This window comes from Rhynchophorus ferrugineus, unplaced genomic scaffold, assembly GCF_030347505.1.
Source record: "Rhynchophorus ferrugineus isolate W39M unplaced genomic scaffold, kcgeb_rfMv2 rfM1, whole genome shotgun sequence".
NCBI lineage: Eukaryota > Metazoa > Arthropoda > Insecta > Coleoptera > Curculionidae > Rhynchophorus > Rhynchophorus ferrugineus.
In genome coordinates, this window is record NW_027472580.1 from 51,038,835 (window position 1) to 51,062,058 (window position 23,224).

At 31.8% G+C, this 23,224-nt stretch overlaps 1 protein-coding gene and 1 non-coding gene across 3 annotated transcripts in view; one reads left to right on the forward strand and one right to left on the reverse strand.

Annotated features, from left to right (window-relative positions):
- The window catches only part of LOC143198171 (matrix metalloproteinase-2), a 211,835-nt gene that overhangs the window by 130,068 nt on the left and 58,543 nt on the right, over positions 1 to 23,224 (forward strand). The gene's annotated exons all lie outside the window — the stretch shown is intronic.
- TRNAY-GUA (transfer RNA tyrosine (anticodon GUA)) lies at positions 7,984 to 8,077 on the reverse strand. The gene is made up of 2 exons: positions 8,041 to 8,077; positions 7,984 to 8,019 (listed from the first exon to the last, which is right to left on the reverse strand). It is a non-coding gene; the product is annotated as a tRNA-Tyr (tRNA).

Genomic DNA, 23,224 nt, shown 5'->3' on the forward strand with positions numbered 1-23,224 from the left:
CATTTTAGCAACCGTATGTATATAATTCAACATACACCGTATGTATATAATTGTATATATACCAAATAACAATTCTGAATTACAGACTACATAGGCTTAAACAGACAATTTGGAATTTTTATAACATAACTTATCAATGTTTTAAATAAGAGTCATACATTGTGTTGGGAACTATCGACTGAAAATAGTAGAAACAGCCGATAGTCGCAAAACACTCGAACTAGTCGATGGTAAAAAAAGTAGCGACTGAAAATACTAATTACTATTTCAGATAAATGCACACTTTCACAGTTCTTCTCTTCAGCGATATCAGACGGAGATGTACGAATTCCTTCCTGTACTAATTTTGAGAAAGGAAAGGACGGAGATAATTGTGTGATTCTGTGCTGTACTAATCAGTTCATTAAAAAATAAATAAATTGGCAAGTGGCAGTGTGAATAAAGGAATAGAATAATGATCCCAAATATATTCAACCGTATTTTGATATTCGGAAAGTAACAATGACATAATATAATAAAAGTAATTGGTTTATTTATGTTTCATTCCGTGTTTCCTTTTTTTTTTAATCGTGCCATATGTGAGACAGAGATGTACATATTTGTTTTCCAATTTTCTTTGAGAAATAAATAAATGCTGTAATGTATTACCTTCAAAATAATAGTTCCATTTTGAATACTATTCGTTGAAACTTGAATTAAGGAAGTTTTAACATTCAAAAGGCTTGGACAAACATCGAGAGACTTAGATAATCGAAAAAGTCAATATGCCAGTCAAAATTAATCGACTATTTATCAATCAAAATTTTCTTTTTACATTACTACTTATTCACAACATATTGGTATTTACAATCATATTACAAACAAAACATAAAACCATATATTTTACATATAAATCTATGCAAACATAAATTCGACTCATTATTTTAAAGATCGCGGCTAGGATGGCAAGGCCACGTTAAAAAATCAATCGTAAGAAACTAGTAGATTCGAAAACAGTATCTGAAAGTACACGACTGAAATAGTCAATAGTAAATAGTAGTCAAATCAGTCGAACCGAAAATAGCGACTGAAAGTAGTTTACTGGAACAGTCGATAGTAAAAAGTAGTAATACCAATCGATAGTTCCCAACGCTACATTATACTTTTGCAGCATATTTCTTTTGCAAGGAAAACGATGTCTCATTATTTTGCTTTCTGTACACCCGGTTACATTTCTTTGAACAAATATGCATTACAACAAGCTAATTTTGACTACAATTTCATCACGAAAGCCTGGAAAACTGCTAAGAGCACTGTTCATTAATTCTGCACTCAGAAAAGGGTACCCAAAAAATAAAAACACACCATAGAAACGATATAATGGAATGAAAAGTAGTGACAACTATATATTGGATATTGAGATATATTTCTTCAAATTGCTTATAAAGTTAAATATCTATTTTCTCTGTGACAATAGATACCTTTAAATATTCAATACTTATAACTTGTATTTTATTACAATTTTGATAACTATATTTTTAGGTAAATGTGTAATTATATGTGTAAATTGCAAATCGTTCTTACACAGTTTGCCGAAAGCGTTGCTTTTATGTTTTCATTTATCATTTTATGTCTTCAGTTGTTTTAATTTCTAGAAACAATAACTTTAAATATGGCGCCAATATTTAATGAATAGTTGTCATGCTAACTGCTTAATTATATGTGGAATTATTGCAAATCGTTCCTACACAGTTTGCCGAAAGAGTTGCTTTTATATTTTCATTTAACATTTTATGTCTACACTTCTTTTAATTTGTAGAAACAATAACTTTAAATATGGCGCCAATATTTAATCAATGGTTGTCATGCTAACTGCTTAATTATATGTGGAATTATTGCAAATCGTTCCTACACAGTTTGCCGAAAGACTTGCTTTTATATTTTCATTTAACATTTTATGTCTACACTTCTTTTAATTTGTAAAAACAATAACTTTAAATATGGCGCCAATATTTAATCAATGGCTGTCACGCTAACTGCTTAATTATATGTGGAATTATTGCAAATCGTTCCTATACAGTTTACCGAAAGCGCTGCTTTTATATTTTCATTTAACATTTTATGTCTACACTTCTTTTAATTTGTAGAAACAATAACTTTAAATATGGCGCCAATATTTAATCAATGGTTGTCACGCTAACTGCTTAATTATATGTGGAATTATTGCAAATCGTTCCTATACAGTTTACCGAAAGCGCTGCTTTTATATTTTCATTTAACATTTTATGTCTACACTTCTTTTAATTTGTAGAAACAATAACTTTAAATATGGCGCCAATATTTAATCAATGGTTGTCACGCTAACTGCTTAATTATATGTGGAATTATTGCAAATCGTTCCTATACAGTTTACCGAAAGCGCTGCTTTTATATTTTCATTTAACATTTTATGTCTACACTTCTTTTAATTTGTAGAAACAATAACTTTAAATATGGCGCCAATATTTAATCAATGGTTGTCACGCTAACTGCTTAATTATATGTGGAATTATTGCAAATCGTTCCTATACAGTTTACCGAAAGCCCTGCTTTTATATTTTCATTTAACATTTTATGTCTACACTTCTTTTAATTTGTAGAAATAATAACTTTAAATATGGCGCCAATATTTAATCAATAGTTGTCACGCTAACTGCTTAATTATATGTGGAATTATTGCAAATCGTTCCTATACAGTTTACCGAAAGCGCTGCTTTTATATTTTCATTTAACATTTTATGTCTACACTTCTTTTAATTTGTAGAAACAATAACTTTAAATATGGCGCCAATATTTAATCAATGGTTGTCATGCTAACTACTTACATGATGTTGTGCTTCTAATAGTAGCATAAATGAAACGTTTAATATTTAGACTTTTATGTATTATTCCAGTTAATTGGTAGGTGGACTTTATAATAACTAAAATGGTTTATTCACGTCATATACTACTAAACGCAATGTATTCTCTCTTAAAATATTAATTCATAAACTAGTATCATGTAAACACAAGTTGATCTAATGATGCAATTTTGTCATTTCGATGGTTTGATACAAATGTGACAAACTAAAAACCAATCTATCCACCCCTTTTTACATCCGAATCCAAGACGTGACCCATAACGTTGCGTGGTACATTGACGAGGTACAATGCACCAGCCAAAACAAAGGGCATCCGAACGAGAGACAGACAATCGAAAGCCCTTCTCATGGCAGGTCGGGCTGAGGGTCCTCATCGACCGACCCTTAAGTTTGTCCGTGACGTCACGCCGAACCGAGAGTCCTCTAGTCGAGTGAGAAGCCGCAGGGGAAGGGGGGTCGACTGGCAGTTGAGTGAGAGGGGGGCTCGGTGACAGTATTTATTCTGCTTTGCTTCCAGTAATTACCGGGTTGTTCGTTGGGTAGCTGGTAATTTTGTGTTTTTATTCAATATCCATCAGATGGATGTCAGTCGCCACGTCGTGCACTCTTCGCCATTCCCTTGAATATTCCTCTAGTATCTCCTGGAATAGGCTGTGCATTAATTCTGTGTTTCAGATATACGTGATTCCGGGGGAGATCTACTTCATATCACAGTCAAACAACTATATTAAGTTTTTGTTAAACGCTAAATATTTCACGTAATTTATATTATTTAACGATACATAAAAATATTTTTAAAATTTAATATAATTTGATTTTAAATAATTCATATTTGATTTTAATTAATTTAATTTCCATATGAATATTTTTAATAATAAGATTTCCGTTGGACTTATCGTTGGACTGTCATGTACACAAGTAGTAAAGCTTTGTGAATTTACAACAGATATCGCAGCTAGTACAAAATCGCATCAATTCATCTTATACAGGTAATAGAAAAAATAAAATGAATACCATTTAATATAGTACATCTTGATACATGTTGGCAACACTGCTTCCATATAAAGCGACGCGTATTTATTGCTCAGTTTACATTGCTTTAAAATAGGTCTATGACGATAATAGCTACATGGTAAAACAACATCCTCGAAAAGGAATAGTGGGCAAAAACCAAAGTTGGCTGACAGAGACACCTGACAAAAGTAGCAGCAGAACTCAACACTGGCTTGAGTAATACTATTTCAGCAAAAGCAGCATGGCGGGAGCTTTGAAAAACTAATATTCATGGAAGCTATGTGATTGCGAAACCCTTCATAACGAAAGACAGTTTTAAAGTTGACCAAGAGTAGTTGCAAAAGCTATCTGGTCATCAAATTGGATAACAAAATGACGTTGGTTAATTGGGCTTGTTATATGCTGCTGTAACCCTAGAGATGGAGCAATAATTTTACGGGTTTTTCATGCATCTGACTAATTACTCTATGTGTTAATGACATTTAACATATAAAAGTAACGACGACTCCACAGTTATGTTTACGACCTTAAAGTTCAGTTCCTATTAGTTCGATGATTTTTAATTGATGCTTTTTTTATGGACGCGATAATCACACATGTTCTGCTGTAAAATAAAATGTAAAATGCCTCAATATCACCATGAAATATTCAACAAATACGGGGGAGGGTAAATGACCCAAACAGAGTTGGGTATCGCATAAAAGACCGGATTGATTCCACGAAAGTGACTGAACTCGTGCCACTAACATTGTCGAAGGAAATTGGGCTATTATGGGATTATTTCGTCGAATAATAAGAGTACTCGTTCAAGAAAAAAGTATTATATGTCGAATTTATCATTAGCATTGTATAAATCAATTTTACTTAAAAAATACACAATTTAAATTCATTAGAATATTTAAATACATTTGTACATATAGTACAAAATAACCACTAAATACTCAAATATTCAAATATTGAATGTATTTATGTTTTTTTGCAGTGCCAATTAATCAGACACATCGTAATCAGGGATTTAATTGAGAAATCTTTTAAAAAAGGAAATTTATTCAGCTATATTTCTAGACGTGGCCCAAGCCTTTGATAAAATAAGGCTCTCGAATACAAATTTGCAAGCAAATTCCCTAGCCAGTAAGAGCCAGAATGTCAAATCCTACCTCTAATAGTCTTTTTAGAATAACATACGTTGAGGAATGTTCAGATTTGAAACTAATCTATGCGGATATATAACGTAGTGTCCTTGGACCAATACTGCATTTACTTTATACTAGTGAAAGAGTAATAATGGTCATATTTGCTGATGTTACTGCACTAGTCGCTACAAGTAACAAAATGGAGACAATTGTAGATAGGGCCAGATAACATTAAAGAGTGGATTAAGAAAAGGTGAATAAAATTGAACGCTATGAAGTCTACACATGTGGGTTTCACATAAAACAAAATAAATTATCTACCACTGATAAATGGTTCCAGAGTAATTCCGTATGCGAGCATAACTATATAAATACTTGGTCATGAACACGAAAAAATGTGGTGGCTTCTCGAAAGACGATCCGAATTAATACTGCACAATAAAATGTTACTGTAAAAACACATTGAAGCCTGTGTGGACCTATAGCATGATCCAAACTCACGAAGTTCTTCGCAGCAAGGACTATATGAACACATACATAAAGTAATGAAAATATACAGGAAGTAAAATAAAACTAACTACATAATTTACATAGATAGAACTCATAGGAGAAATAGAAGAAATTATGAATTATGAACAGTACAGTTGTAATTTAACATTTTAAGGCTTGAACGTGAAAACGTGACTTTCTCACATTTTATTCTTTGAACCTTGTATAGGTCATCTTGATGATTATTTACTTTATAGACCTAAGTTTTGTAAAATCAATAATTAATTTAATGACTGTAAAGACATTCCTTCAATATATATTTCCAAATTGTAAAAAAGAAATTATCCAATTGAGTTCGTTATTCTTTTAATATACATTTAAGTCAAATTCAGAATTGTTTTATACATATATTCTTTGTTTGAATATACAAACATGTATTACTTCGTTCATTATTCCATACTTATGTTTATAACATAAAAGTAAAGGAAGATCATCTATACTTATATTTGATATTTACTCTGAAGTTGTTATAATTGCAAAGATGATCTTAGTTGTGATACTTTGTTATTTATAATGTTCAGTGATGTAGTAATTAATACTTTGCTGATTATTAAAACTTAATGGAAATTAGAGTTATTTAAATGCCATTTCAAAAAGGTTAGTGAGTGTTAGCTCTTAAGATAGTTTGCATGTATTTTAATATACAGATATTTGTTACTGTAATTAATATTATATATGAAATATATTTCTAATCATATATTAAAAATATCGTTAAAGTTTTAGTAATATTAACATACCATTTTTAAGTTAGTTATTCTCCATAGTCTATTATTAGAGGAACATGATTATTCTTATAAATTGTGGTAGAATTTCAACCACAGAGCGATCGGTAGTATATCTAAATTAGCATTTAATTATATTGTAAATTGTTATATTTATATAAGATAATTTTTTGTGTAGTTCGTCAATCACCTTCACCCCCTTCCCATCTCCTTCTGCTTCTTCTTCCTCTTCTAATGCAGTTTATAGAATCGAGTCGTGACAACTCCATTAGTGTTTCACCTGCAGACAACTTCCATTTTCATTAAAATTTAAGATTAAGGCCCCTCACCTTGACGCCCTTTCGACGCCGCGCCCCCCTAACGCAATTAATCGCTCAATCTTGCCATTTTATTCGCCAATTTATCTGTAATTTCGTTTACGAACGCGGTAAAATTGCTAGACGGAAATTATCTATGGATTTTTTATTTTCGGGTTTCCGCCGGTCTCGGGCCAGTTTGTGTAATGTAACGTAATCCGCTGGGTGAAAATGGAATTTTCCATCCCCAAAGAAATTTTTTTTTTTAAATTTTGGTGGAATTTTTGCAAATATTAACATAAATAATCTATAAAATAAAATCTATAAATCTATAAATAAATAATCTATAAAAATAAGAAAAAGGAAATAGCACAAGTAAATATGAAATTATTAAAAATACAAAAAATATAACACTTTGGTGAGGGAGCTGAATACTAATGATACCCTCCTCTTAGCTCGATACACTTGAGCCAACGATGCTCCAACTCCAAGGTCTGCAAAGTGGACCTCCGTGGCGGCGATGATCTTATTCGATCCAAATGTCTTCCCAGCGAGTGACTTTTTCATGTTCGGAAACAAAGTCGAACGGGGTCAAATCTGGAGAATACGATGGATAGGGAAGCAATACGTAGCCCAAATTAAACAATTTTGTAGTGGAGATAGCGGAGATTTTTTCTTCCCTAAATTTTTCTGCAATTCGGCGTCGAATTGGCCCAATAATTCCGCATAGTACATCGATTTCTGACTGTGACCGTTTTGCCCTTCTTCAGATAGTCGATGTAGATGCTCTTGTATCAGTCTTCGCCTTCTTCGAAGCATATTTGTCTGGTGAAGTCTATTGTTTCGACTATTCCTTGATCTCTGGTGTGTACCAGTGGATCCATGTTTCGTCGACGGCCACGAAACGACGCAGGAACTTCTTCGGATTGTGCTTGTTTTCCGGGGTGAGCAAACGCGGCACCCATAGTGCCGACAGCCTTCTGAAATTTTCACAGCAGCTGTCAACGAGAATGTACACGATAGGAAATATCTCTTGCGATTGATGTCTAAAAGGCAAGAGCTAAAATTCTCATGATCCCTAAGTTGGTCACTCGTCAGTCGCTAGGTCCTGGGTAGACAGTACTTCAGAGCCCACATTAAACAGTAGGCTTCATACGTGTAAACAATGATCTATAGCTAATATTGCAATATTCCTTAAGAGCCAGGTATTATAAGTATTAGTTAAGAAACTTAAAGAGTTTATAAACTAATACCTCTAACTTACTTGAAAACTAAATTTTCTCTCAAAAACTCTTTATTTATATATAACACAAATACATCGTATTGTTCCTTTGATCAACCAGGGCCATATCATAAATAACTTATATACAATACAAAACTAAAAAAATTATCCTTCGAGCCGGATTTGAACCAGCGACCTATGGATATCAATAAATATTCGTAACCACTACAGTCCACCGCTCTACCAACTGAGCTATCGAAGGCTGGTTTCTTTAGGTGAAAGTTTGATTTTTATATTTGTTTTCGGTTAAAATCTAGGCCAATTTTAATAATTCTGTATCAGTATAATTGATGATTTAATCGAGCGAGTGAATAATTATCGAGCGAATTTTAATAATTATTTGTTTCAAGTAAATAATTAACGGATATAGGTAAACGTTTCAATAGATCACGTTTCTACAACTTTGTTCATTAGTGATAAAGCCTCTGTATTATCTGCGTTCTGTTGCTGAAACTTCGCCGTGGTGGTTTTCGTACTTTCCAAAAATACATAACTAATATTTTATTCTGGCTACCTATTTCGACAAAACGCGAAAGTGATGTACGTAGCCGTATATAAAAGAAATACTTCACTCATCTTACTAATCACGTCTCACAGTTTCGCACAAAGACGGCATTTTTTTCTACCTAGAGTGATATCAGTCACACGGGTTTAACATATTTGAATGATTTGATAAAAGTGATATTATGCTATGAGAAATTGGTAGTATTTTTTTAATGCTATAACTTAAAATTAATTATTAGTAACTATTACTAATATTCCAAATTACATGAATACATTACTAATTACAGATTACTTCAATTCCTTAAATCATGGCAACTCTATTCATTTCAAACAAAAATTTTCCTTAAGTGAGAATAATTTCAGCTTCAACGTCTAATGCTGCAATAAATTCTCCTTTATTTATTTTTTTCGTCACGTACAATAATCATTATTCGAAACGGTCTTCTCATTTTTCACTTTAAACAGGTATTGACTGAGAAAAGTTCATTTTGTACAACTTTTTCTTGTCTTTCTGGCAATATGATGAAAGTGTGTCCAAAAAACGATGTTAGTTTAGCGATCCAATCATCGATCTGAACAAGTAGTAATCAGGAGCCATCAGGTCTGTCAAGTACGCAGGGTGTGGCACTATCGATTCAAGCAACATTCACAACTCTTACAATACCCGTTCGAGTATTGTCATGCAAGAAGATGACTTTGCGTTTATTAGCCGCTATTGCTGGTCTTTTTGCAACAATACGTAGTTCAACAGCAGTAAAAGTTTCATTCAGTTTATAAAATTCGTAATACACATCTTGTTAATCCCACAATATGCACAGCCAAAGTTTATGCCACGAATATTCGATGTTGATGGTTCTCCCGGACTAATACAGGATTTTTGTGTTCGGCAGCAGATTTCTTCATATCAAACAACAAAAGTAATTAATACCGAAAAAGCAATTTTTAGCTTCCCAGGACTAGTGCATGTATACACTGAATAACTGAATAGTACCAAATGTAAAATTTTTATTTTATGTTGACAAATACCAAAGCCATCAAACTTAATAGCTAGGTTGGATTGTTAAACGTTCTTAATATTGACACTGAATATTTGCACCACGATAAATCGTCGATTATAATACATGCAAGCTCCTAATAATATACTAATAGCACTAGTCCATTCATATAATAAACAAAGCTTTATTTAATTGAAGCAATCACGAGACACATGACTTAATGAAAAAAACTTAACGTAAAATAATTGAATTTAAATGTCAAAGACCAATTTCATACAGTCCCAACTACTAACAAATTTTCTTTGATGTCGAGACACGATCCATATTTTCTACCAACTATTACATTACAGGTCGTGCGGCTTATATATCTATAAGTAAAGCAATAACCCATTTAGCATGTTCGCTATCAAAGCGACAGAACAATCCAGAGTTGTATTTAATTATAGTTTGGGTATACACGAGACGCGTCAAGCCTTGTCGCTATACTCCAGCTCACTCTCCATTGCCAATGGAGCAGCGAACACCAGAAAACCTTCCAACCCAGCCCGAACGAGGATCGATCGTTTGCCAAATTGACTGGTGAAAATTATGAAACGCCGAGATGTGTACGTGTGTGAGTCTTCCTGCTACGGACCCGCGTCTCCCTAATTTAATAAGGCCGTTGATGGAAAGTCACCGGTGGTAATTCTTGCAAAAGTCCGTTTAAGTGCCTGTGGCAGAATGCAGAGTGCCTTCAGACCACGGCGGTTGGTTTCGTTCTCGACGGATTCTTAGCGACGATTTTTCGCTTGATGATTTCAGATCGGGATCGAATATCGAATATGGAATGCATTATTTGATAAAAATATCGATACTCTTATATTTCATTAATTATAATCAACTTTTAGCTTAATAAGTTTATTTGAACGTTTTTCTTATCTTTGAACGTATCTTGCATAGCTTTAGATTTTAAAATAGGAAACAATATTGAGCGTGTAATATGGAAAATACCAGGGATACAGAAGCCCGAGCATGTTAACTCAATAAAGGTTTTAAAAAATGTAACTATGGCTATGTTTTCACCTTGGTTATGAAGTAATCGTTTTACAGATATATTTGTCCTATTCGAATAAGTTTTAAAATCATCTACCCATTCAATTAAGATGTCCAATATCCAAGCACATTACTATTGCAAATATTCCTTAGAGACATACTTCATCAATAATAGACTTCTATTATATCTGTATATTTTAGAAGATGCTTGCATGTATTCTAATAATTTTTTTCACTTTAAAAAAGGCATTTATTAAGAAACATTAATACAATATATACTAATTTTCCCTCATTTTAGCTAGCTAATAACGATGTTGGTCAGTAATCGGTTCTTCGGCATTTTGAAATCGTATGCCGGCCAACCAAGCTGCATCAAAATAAACGAGTATTAATCAGAAGGTACTATGCCTGATTAGTATGCTGGGTACGGCGGAATTACCCATTCGAGCTGCAATATTCTTCATAACTTTTGCAACAATACTAGTTAGTCCAAAATGTTCAATACAATTGACGTCCGTGTTCATCTTCAGTTTATATTCGGGTTTAGTAGCTCATAACACTGCATTTGCTACACCATATGCAGAATAAGAATTTATGCTCATGAAAATGCCGCTTCCATATGGATATGTAAGGCTCTCCAGCACTATCCCATAACTTTTTGCACTTAGGATTGTCATACTAGAACCACTCTTCCAGCCACAAATAACCAGTTACCATAAACTACATATAAACCTTCGTCTTGTATGACAAAAAAAAGTCTGATACTGAAAAGAAACGCTGTCTGAAGACTCTTCGAGACTTTGGGTTGGGTTTTTAGTCCAATAAGCTTTGCAATTAATTGTCTTTGAATGTTTTTGGTCCTCCAGGCCGTTCTTTGTCATTGAGATTAAAATTTTCCATTTTTAATAACCATTTTTAAATCATTGATGTCAAGCTCGAAAATTGGTTTGGTTTGGTGAGCAACAGCAGCTTCGCCAGCATATTTTTTTAAATGAAATAACAAAGGTAATAAATGTTGAAAATACAGTTTGTAGTGCTTTATAATTAGCAACTGTATACACTGAATAACTTCATACTAAATCATATTAAATGAACAATAGTTATATTACACAGAGAAATGTTAAACCCAACGAATTTAAGAATTTTATATATTGATAATTTGCATTTTCGCTAATAGCTACTGCTGATCAAAATACAGGCAAGCACCTAATATAATAATTTCAATAATGAAAATGGTATATTTCTCTGAGCTTTAATACAATCTCGTCTTTTGTTTTTTCAAAAACAGTTGCTTTATCACTGTTCAATATTGAATTTATAATTTAGTTTTTATTATCTACATTCTTTTTTGATTTAAATGGCGACTTTTCACAATTGAGACCTGAGAGCGCTTTGAGATTTTAAGAAGTTTTGCTTTTAGGATTTGAGAATTCCTATGAAATTTTGAAGCTTTTTTTTTAAGATTAACGATTAGTCTCCATTCTAAGGTAGGTACTTATCGTATAACGTTTGTACGTATCTATTGGCATTTGTTTATTTTATGCAAATGTTGCTTAATATAAATTATTTCATTTATGGTTTAATTTCATCGAAATTATCTATATTCCTTAGTATTCTCTTTCATAATCCATAGAAATAGTATTGTTAGCGCTAATACTACTGTAAATTTGACCGTCATTTTCAACTTCCTTTAGCTTTAATGCAGATATGCATATCTCACTTGCAATATATGTTCTTATTGATACATTCTGAATCAAATCGATTTCTGCAATTATCAAGATGGCCTTAATGAGTGCGAATATAGATTACACTAAGATATTAAACCGACTAGTAATCCGACACTGCCAAAATAAAGTTATTCGATTACTAATATTTATCGCTGTGTAACCAACGAAGAACTATATGATGATCTAGAATTGAAATGCATTCTCGAAGTTAACCAAGATTTCAGCAAACCAGCGACACAAGAGAACTTCTCGACAACGCGCAGGTAATTGGAAGGTTGAAGCGAACCAAATATATTGAATAAGGGTTAAGGCTCTTAACTTTAGTTAAGTAACCTAATTTGGCAAATACATAGTGATATATTTATCCCGCAGTCGCCTTACTTGCGAATTGAGGCAAGCACAGTAGAACAGTAGTAACACATTGATTTATAAATTAAGATTATATATACTAATCGTATCATAATTAAGATGTAATTAAGAAAGACCAAGGAAATAAAAGCCTATAGACCTATATCACTGCTGCCAGTAATATCTAAGGTTTTTGAAAAAATCCTGTTGAAAAGAATAAAACCGATCATAGAGAGAAAAAACTAATATCAATACACCAGTTTGGGTTTATTAACAAGCATTCAACAATTGGCCAAGTCCACAGAATAACAGATGTTATTGAAAAAGCCTACGAAAGTAAAAAATTATGCTCAGCTATATTCTTAGATGTAGCACAAGTCTTCGATAAGGTTTGGCATGAAGGCCTTGTTCTTAAACTACAGAAGATGCTACCGAGACAACACACCGAACTATTAAAATCGTACATTATAAGCAGAATGTTTAGAGTCAAACAAGAAAGAAGCTTACTCTATAATAAAAGTAGCTAAAGCAGGTGTATCACAAGGAAGTGTACTGGGACCAATGCTTTATCTACTCTATACTTGTGATATACCACAAATGGAGATGGCGACATTTGCTGAAGATACTGCGATTATAGCTGTCGGAGACAATAGAGGAGAAGCCTCACGAAAATTACAATAGGCAAGTGACAATGTAAATAATTAGACGAGAAGGATTGGAAAGTAAATATGTACATGTGCAGTTCACCTATAAACAGACCGTACAAGTGCCAATAACACTAAATAATACCAATAATATTAAATAATTATTCCATATAGCAACAACGCTAAATATCTTGGAATGAATCTTGATGTAAAACTTTGCTGGAAGGATCATGTAAAGAAGAAAAGAAAAGAACTGGAATTGAAATATAAGAAAATGTACAATTAATTAGCCAGTACATTTTAGGAAGAAAATCACAATTATCAGTACATAATAAATTGCTATTATATAAGCAAATACTGAAACCTATATGGATAAACGGAGTTCAATTATGGGGATGTTCTGCAAAGAGTAACATAAATAAAATAAATTTTTTTCAGAACAAAGTCCTGAGAAGTATTGTGGGCGCACCTAAATACTATAGGACTGATTACCTACAGTCAGTCAAGAAATCAAGAGAATTGCAAGGGGCCATGAGGAAAGACTCCATTCTCATGAAAATATTGAAGTAATGCAAAAGAATCAAACCATCTGATCTTGTGTAGTGTTGTGTAGTGAGGTGCATATATTAAAAAAATCAGCAGTGACATGTATAAACATTATTTCACCAGAGACTAAGATAGGAGCGATGGGTCCTCCTAGATTCCAGGTAATTGGAAGGTTGAAGCGAACCAAATATATTGAATAAGGGTTAAGGCTTTTCTACTCTTTAGTTAAGTAACCTAATTTGGCAAATACATAGTGATATATTTATCCCGCAGTCGCCTTACTTGCGTATTGAGGCAATATATATATATATATATATATATATATATATATATATATATATATATATATATATATATATATATATATATTATAGTCATCATAAAGACAAATTGTAGGTTAGACGGAAACGACTAGTAACAATGTAATAATTAAATAATTAAAAATAAAACTTGGTTTCCACTATAACTATCTTTTAAAAGATTAGGACCTAATAATAATAAAATAAAATAGGAAACCAAATCAGGATTGAAATTTACCTGGGCCATAATATGTTGCAATAAATAAATCCAACTATAAAAAAACCAAAAATTATTACACACACCCGAACAAATCGATCGTTGCCAAATTGACTGACGAAAATTATGAAACGACAAGATACTTACATTACAAACCCACACCACTTTAATCTAATAATCTGGCTGATGGAAAGGCACTGGTGGTAATTCTTGGAAAAGTCCGCCTAAGTGCCTGTGGGTGATGCAGAGTGCCTCGTAGTTCGTGATGGTAAGTCCCGTTCTCTCAGGGATCTCGGCATCGGTTTCAGGGCGAAAGATTTTCCGATTTCCGAAGTGTAAAGATGAACGGAACAGGCACGAGAGTGGCGTTTATATTGGAAAACTTCAAAACAATACACGTTCGATCTATTTTCAGACCTACACTATTTTGTTCACATTTATTTTCTTCTGTTGTTTGAGTTGATATTTGTGGAACAAAGTAACGCGAACTTTGCTATTCAACACAATATATAGATTAAAATGAAATTGATTAAATGAAATTAAACCTATACATGTTTAACATATATTTAAGATATATATATATATATATATATATATATATATATATATATATATATATATATATATATATATATATATATATATATAAATATATATATATATATATATATATATATATATATATATATATATATATATATATTTACTAAAAATTTGCAGTGCAAATTCGACATATTCAGAGTTTCTTGACAAGCTCAAATGTGTCTTATAATTAGCATTGGGAACTATCGACTGAAAATAGTGAAACGTTGCTAAATCTGCAGTATACATTATCCTGGTGGGGGTGCCATTACTCTCTGAATTCACAAATTCAATCACAAACCCAACCACCCAAAAAGGTCTTCATACCATTGCCCAATTAATTTATACCAAAGTAGTTTTGTTCAGAAATTAGAAAATCCCTTGATCCGTCCTTTGGGTTTTTTGTCTTCAGATCCACATCCAGGCTCGAATGAGACCCTAAGAAAAGTATAATTATAAAGTATTATATCTAGTAATATAATGTGTAATGGTAGTAATACAAGTACATAAATTAAGATAATTCGATAATTACGATATTTCGAATAAATAACCAAACGATATAGGGTTTATAATAGAAATATTTGAGTTAATTTAAATCCATTTATTTTTAACAGAAAAAAGTGGCGACTTATTTAGTCGATCTCACAAACGATTAGGGATTGTAAACTCGATTCCGATTCTACTCGAGAATCGAGTTTTTTCTTAAATTAATCGATTTTTGGGAATCGACCTTTAATTCCTGAAGTCGATCAAAAATCGTTTCTTGACATTCAATTTTATGGTTTAGTGACTAGTTTTAAGTTCTACATACGATCACAACAAACCTTGCGATAAAGAGCCATAAAAATATAAATTTATTTATTGTTTGATATTGGTTTATGTTAAATATTATTTCTTGTCAATATATTTATTAAAATTGCGCCTAACGCCGTATGGATTTATTTTAAAAAAGTAAACAATGAGTCTAATGTCCATTGTCACCAAAGTGGAAAGCAATTGAAATATAGTAGTAGTACGACCAGTTAATTTAACTGCTCCTATTCGAAATCGCAATAGAACAATGAGTAAAAAAAGATAGTGACGATGAAATAATAACGGTTTCATAACCTAAACAAGTAAATAAATATATTTACATTTATATATATTTACATATATTCTTTTTACCAACGAGGTTTATATAGACTGGACCTACAGTTTAACGTGAATTCCGGCCTTCGGCATTAAGCCTACTCTACTAGTGACCAACATAGAGACCATCCCAGAAAACATCCGGTCTTACCCAGTCTGGTTACTGGCGTGACTGGGGTGATTGGATTTTCCACTGTTGCCTAAGGTATTTACAATAACAAGCATAAAGTACATCCATGCCCCAGCAGGATTCGAACCCGCGACTATCACAACAGTAGGAGGACCGTCCTATCGTTTCGACCACTGCGCCATTATCAGAAGCTTCTAATCAACTAGTTCCTCTCAATACTTCATCAAATTAATTTTTTTAATTATTTATGAGCTATTGCAATCCGCCTTTGGTAGCCGTACACCCTGAACTGCAAGCATGTTTCCAAATTCAAGTAACTATGGGAGCAATATCCGCCTTTGGCATAGGAATACATAGAGGAGGAGTGTTTTTCAAAGCATGTATGTTTTCTGATTCTTACAGTTCATGGGTAGGGGACTTTGAGCATCCTCAATCCACTTTTAATGATTTTACAGCTTGAACTGCAATAATTTGGTCTAAAATCGACTTAACCATGTCAGGGAATAAATCGAAAAACTGCGGAGCGGTTGCCAATCCAACGTCAACCTGTTTTTCTTGATAAGATAAATTATGAAATGTATAGAGTTTATGACAAAACATTTAATGAATCCATTCTCATCACGCCTTCACATACCACACTGATTTCAAACCGAAAGATGTTATATTTATCTTCATAAATAGAATTGTCATCTTGATTAAATGCGGGTTTCATTCTTTGTGAAAAATCATGTCAATGGCCATTAATCTTCTTCATTAAATCTGTGATTCATCAACGCTTAAGAATCAATGTCAAAAATTAACGTTAATCTGCTATTTTGCAAGATGATAAATATTATTCTAGTTAAAATAGTGAAAGACCATTAATAGTATTATTACTATATATAACGATAACAAAATTAACGCAAATAAAAGTTATAATAATGAAAAATGTATAACTCTTAAAATAGCTCAACAAATAAAAATCTGATATTAATTTCATTATAGCACTACCTTCTAATATACCTTCGTACATGTCTCAGCGAGATTAATTTTCCTTTTTATTGACTTTTAAAAGATAATCGCATTTTACCGTACTTTTTCATTTCTGGAGCAAGGAATGTTCTTTGGAAATATTAAGTTACGTTACTGATATTATATTTTTAATACAATTACGTCGTCTTTGAGCGAGATCTGGCCCTTTTTAATTATTATTGATCCGGCTTTAAATATCCCTGATATATTTGTCTTACTGTTTTGGACACAATAATAATGAAATATGTATAATGTGATTATTTACGAGCATACACATATGCTCAGGTGTCCAATTAACTACAGAAATTACATCTGAATATTTAATGATGGTTCTTGTTGCTGAAATTCTAGGCCACTCAGTTTTCAATTTCTTTTTTCTTCCTTTTTATTCAGAATATTTGAACAAGTTCTTTAGCAACACATAGACACACACATTTTATGTTTTATTTATATTATGCCACTTACGACATAACCAAAATTAGTTGTTTTAATTAACGTATGAATTGTTTCAACATCCAACTTATTTCAAACACTATTTCAATGCCTGTTTAAGACTGAAGCATGTTCCGGAATGTCTTAAGGTTGCTCGAATAAGTATGCTTAAAAATCTTGACTATGCCACTGCCACCTGCAATCAAAATTATTTGAGAAACTGCTGTTAAAACGTATTAAACCATTTATATAAATACCAGATTTCCAGTTTGGATTTCGAAATCACCACTCAACAATCAAGCAAGTGCACAGAGTAACAGCGGTTGTTGAAAAAGCATTCGAAGAAAAAAAATACTGTCCTGCAATATTTTTGAACGTCTCATAAGCTTTTGACTGGATATGGAATTTGGGATTAATATACAAACTGAGCAAATTGTTATTGCGGAATTACTGCCTACTGCTGGAATTATATCTTTCGAAAAAAAAATTAGTCTCGCACGAAGGGGCATTCTCAACACTTAATCCTATTTCGTGGAAAATACAGCTTAATAGTTCCAAATCTGTCCATGTTAATTTTGCGATGCTGATTTCTTAACTTAACAAATCAGTCAAATACCTCGGAATATATCTTGATGGTAGGTTAAAATTGAAACATCATACTAGACAAAAAGCAAAGCAGATTAGACTCAAAGTTAAGCAACAGTACTGGTTAGTCGAAAGATGCTCTCAACTTGACCTAAAATCAAAGATATTCATTTTTCAGTCAATCATAAGCCAATTTGGAACTGTGGGGTGCAAATATGGGGTTGCACTAAAACATCAAATCAACTAGTAATCTAACGCACCCAAAACAACGTAACCTACGAAGAGCTGCACGATGACCCCCGAATCAAATGGATACACGGAGTGAACCAAGATTTCGCCCTTAAAACATGAAATATGGGTTGATGAATCACAGCAACGCGGAAGCAATATCAAACCACTCGAACTTGTTTAGTGTATAAGTGTCTTTCTAACTTTAGCTTAAGTAGTTTAGTTTTATTTTAATTTAGGAAATACATAATGATGTATTAATCCCGTACTCGCCTTGCTTGTGCATTAATGCATATACAACAGTACCGTAGTAATAAAATAATTTGTAAATTAAGATTGTACTAAGCATATCTAATATAAGATGTAACTAATTTAATAAAATATCTACTCAAGTTCGTCATATTACTAACACAAATGCTTAAATTTTACTTATTACCATTTTTATTACAATAATAACAAATATAATAATGTAACTTCTTTAATAGCTACCTGTATAGTTGGAAATATAAGAATAAGTAACCGAATTAAAACAGAATAATTGATCTAATTTTTCACTTGACTTAGTCGTCAACGCTCACGCTTTCCCGAATCCATTTAGTGCTGGATTTTCAGATTTGATTACCGCTGAAAATGCGGGAAAATTTTAATTAAAAGAATGCGATTTGCGACGGCCTTAAGGTCTGCTAGAGTTCAATGGGAATTTTGAAATATTAATTGGTGAAGTGAACTGGGGTGAGCTACCTGATAAGGAGGCTTAAAATTCCATTCGGATTCTTGAAGAATACGTCGTCGTCCGAAAACCGGACGGATTTCGAACAATTTTCGTTTTGCCTCGTTGCAAGGAACAGCGTATTCGAATGTGTTAAATTCATCTTTAACTTATTTTCGTTTTATTTTTATTTATTTTAGCTCAAAATGTTTATTTAATTCAGGTAGTCATTGATTTTGTTTTTATAAACCAAGATTTACGCACAGCTGAACGTTTTCCTAATAATAGAAAATAGAGAAAATATCGGGAGAAGAATATCGATTTTTTGTCAACCCTACGTCAAAGAATAGCTATTGAGATCGAAGTATAAATTATAATTCTTGGGAATGGACATATTTATAGGTATATTAAAGTTAATTGAGCTTAGCTAAGAGTTACTCGTCGTAAAGAGTAAGCCAAAGCGACTTGTAATTTTTAGCTGAAGACTTAACGCTGCTAATTAAAACAGCTCATTACTATTATATTTGATGATTAAATATATGCATAGTCAGTAATATAACTAACAATTTACAATGCAAATTAAACATATGTAAAGTTTCCTGGCAAGTTCCAATTTGTTCTTCTTTTTATAATGAAGTGGAAATTAGATGACAGGGCACTAACGAGTTTCGAATTTTTTTACGGTCAAATATTCGATTAATTTATACGTCTATCTCCATTACTGTACAATCAAGTTTAAGCAGGCTCGTTCAAGTTGATTATTTCAATAAAATGTTATATATGCTATAAAAGTATTGATATATTGGGCCAAAAAAATATCAATATTCTCTGAAGATTTTAAAAAGTAGCGATATTTTAAGTAAACTTTTAAAAATAGGTACCAATTTTAGAGGTTTATTAAAAACAAATAAAAAAAATATATATATTATTATAAATTTTTTGATATATTTATTAATATATAGAGTAAAATATCGGCTAAGGAAAATATCGATATATTTACATTCCTATATTTCACAATTGCCATAGAGGAATTAGTAAATGTCAAAATATAGGTGTAAAAGAAATTGTTAACGCGGACTAAGAACGCGTTAGTAGAAGCGTAGAGTAGGACCAAGATATTTGGTGTTGGACCAACTTTGGTTTCAACATTATAGCGCAACGTGGATTACTTGTCATGTATAACCAACCAGCAACAATTACAGAAATATTGTATGTACGTATGTGGATTTATAAAAAATGATTTGTTGATATATATAACATTAATTTCGAATAATATAATTATAAACATAAATTATATTAAATAAAAAAATAAATATAGATAAATACTTTGATTGTTTTATCTGTGGTTGTACACACTTTGGAATGTATAATTAACAGGTTTTGATGCTTTATCAGCAAACTTAATTATTTAATAACCGTATCTGAAAATCTTTTTTTCCTGCAGAAATAGCATGTTTTTAAGATACAATAAATACATAAGAATTTAATAAAGTTCAACAATTCATTCAAACAACAATCATTACTTTAACGAATCTTCTCTATATTTTTTATATTGTAGAACAGAACTGTAATAAAGTTTGAAAATTATTCGTTATTAAAAAAGTTAGTTTCAAATTATTTAAGACACATTTATTTTGATGAGGCAACCATTTAAGGTGTATGAACAAATAATCAAGTCAGTCACTTCAAGTTGAAATGAGTTATTATTCAAAATTTGAATGAATTGAATGATTACTTGATTTTAGTGAAACATCCATCAAAAACACTGCAATAGATTGATAGTTTTTCATAGATGTCATAGTTTTTAAAACAGGAATTTGTAACTGAAGAGTATTATATACATATAAGTCACTAAAATCAAGTCAACTGAAATAAAATTGAAGCGAAATACTAAATATAATCGATATTTTTTATTTAAATTTGACGTCATAACGAAACCGATATGTTAATTGCGCAATACGCCCCGTTACACTGGTCGCGACAACTAGACTGGACCTGGTGGGAGTCGTATGTGGAACGAGTAGAAACTAGTTCCTTAGGGACATCCTAATGATATTTCCGCTTTAACAATATGGCGTGATAGGGACTGTTCAATTATTTAACGACCGAACTGTATGAATTAATAAAAATCCACACCGTGTTTTCGAAATGGTTTTATTCGATTGCTTCTGGACAGACTGAATTCCAGCAAATTGAATTTTGCGGCTTCCCGGAAACGGCCCGAACGGGTCGGGAAAGAGTTTAAGAAAAATGAGGCTCTTTCATTTGCGGATGCTCAGTTAAATGTTCATATAATTCTCGACTAGAACTTGTAAGTTGCTCGGAAAAGTTGTAATGATATTTGACTTGATAGACAGTTATCTTCTCTATTTGTTTTATTGAAGATATATTCTTAATTAGGTTTTTGTTAGTACTTCACGTTTGATATTATTTTATTATGAGGTGTGGAATTTAATCATAAAGCATATCGATTGGCTTAGATGCCATATGTCGTTACATCTATAACGTTAGTAACATGACAATCACCTTTAACTATCTATCTTGAACATTAAATATTATATTAGATTGGTTTGGATGTATCGGTCTTTTATTCTAGTTACTTAGTTTTGATACTCGCACACTTTACTATACTTTTATATACTCATTTTACCCTGATTTAAATAAATAAAATGTAAGAAGAATAAGTTAGAATTATACTGCAGTAAAAATTATATTCTCAAAAGAATGTTAACACAATAACCAAAGCAAAACTATAGAATTTGTATTAAATTATTCATTAGGTAAGTAAAACTAATTCAAAAAATAAAATAATAAGTAATAATTAATTCAAAAAATTATTCTTATTATTAATATAATAATTAATTATTTACTTTTTGAAGATATTTATATTAGTCATAAAATTAATTTTGCATAGCATATTATTAACATATATAATTAATTTTATATATTTTACCTATTTTTTATTGTTAATATTTTTACATATGCGTTCAATAATTTTATAAAATTAAGTCAGGATTAGAATGTAGATCTAATATATTCTTCGGCCATAACGAAAATCTATATTAATATAAGATTGTAAGTGTAAGCCAAGAAATTGATATACCAACTTGTCTAGAGAAATAATATATATAATATATAAATGATAGCAATAATAACAATAACAAACAAAGGATTTGAAACGAAATCTTACACACTTGAGTTGAAATAAATTCTTTTAACATTAAATAATCGATAACTGTTCAGTCCGTCAGTTTTCTAAAAAAGTCGGATGTTTTTGTTGAGGTAAAAAATAACGCACACAACTCATCTCACCAATCAAAACCAGTCCCAATTTAAAAATGGATTGACTATACTGGTAATTGCTTTGATATTAGTTTTAGATACGGTCAATTCACCATATGACAATTTTTAATTATTGAATCGTTTACAAAGTAATGTCATTTTCATATAGGGATAGTCCTTTAAAAAAATGCTTATAATACTCGTTAGCAATTAATTATAATAATAAATATTTATGTAAAATTTTTTTTATATACTTTAAAGTCTCTTTTTTACCAACGAGTGTTTATGGACTGAATCTACTGTTTAACGTGGCCTCCGAACCACCTTTAGCCTACCGACTAGCTAGTTACCAACTAGCTAGTTATCAGAGATCATCCGGTCTTATCCAGCCTAGGTACGGGCGTGACTGGGATGGTTATTCTTTGTCGGATTTTCCACTGTTGCCTATAAAAACAATTAAAATCACAAACATAAAGTATATCCATGCCCCAGCAGGATCCGAACCCGCGACTATCGCAACAGTAGGAAGACCGCCCTGTCGTCTTAACCACTACGTCACCAAGCCGGCTTTACATTTTTTGCTAGCACTTTTTAAAGGCTCCACCAGAGAACTAAATGTTTGAACGAAAAATTTGTATATGATAAAATTGTAGAATCTTCAAATCAATACACTTAAAGTTACAGATAATTATCCAGGTATTTCACTATAGCGCACAAAAATAGTGTTGTCTCTTTGTTGCCAAGTTTCTATTTTACCAAGAGTTTATCTGGAATAGAGCTATTGCTTAACGTGGACTTAACGAATCACGGCGCTCGGCTCGGCTACCGTCAACGAGTGATTAGCTTAGAGACCCATCTTAGAAGATATGCAATTATACGTATTCCTTGTTGGATTTTCTAAAGACCATCACAGTGGACACCAGTCACAAACAAGCATAGGCATACATGAT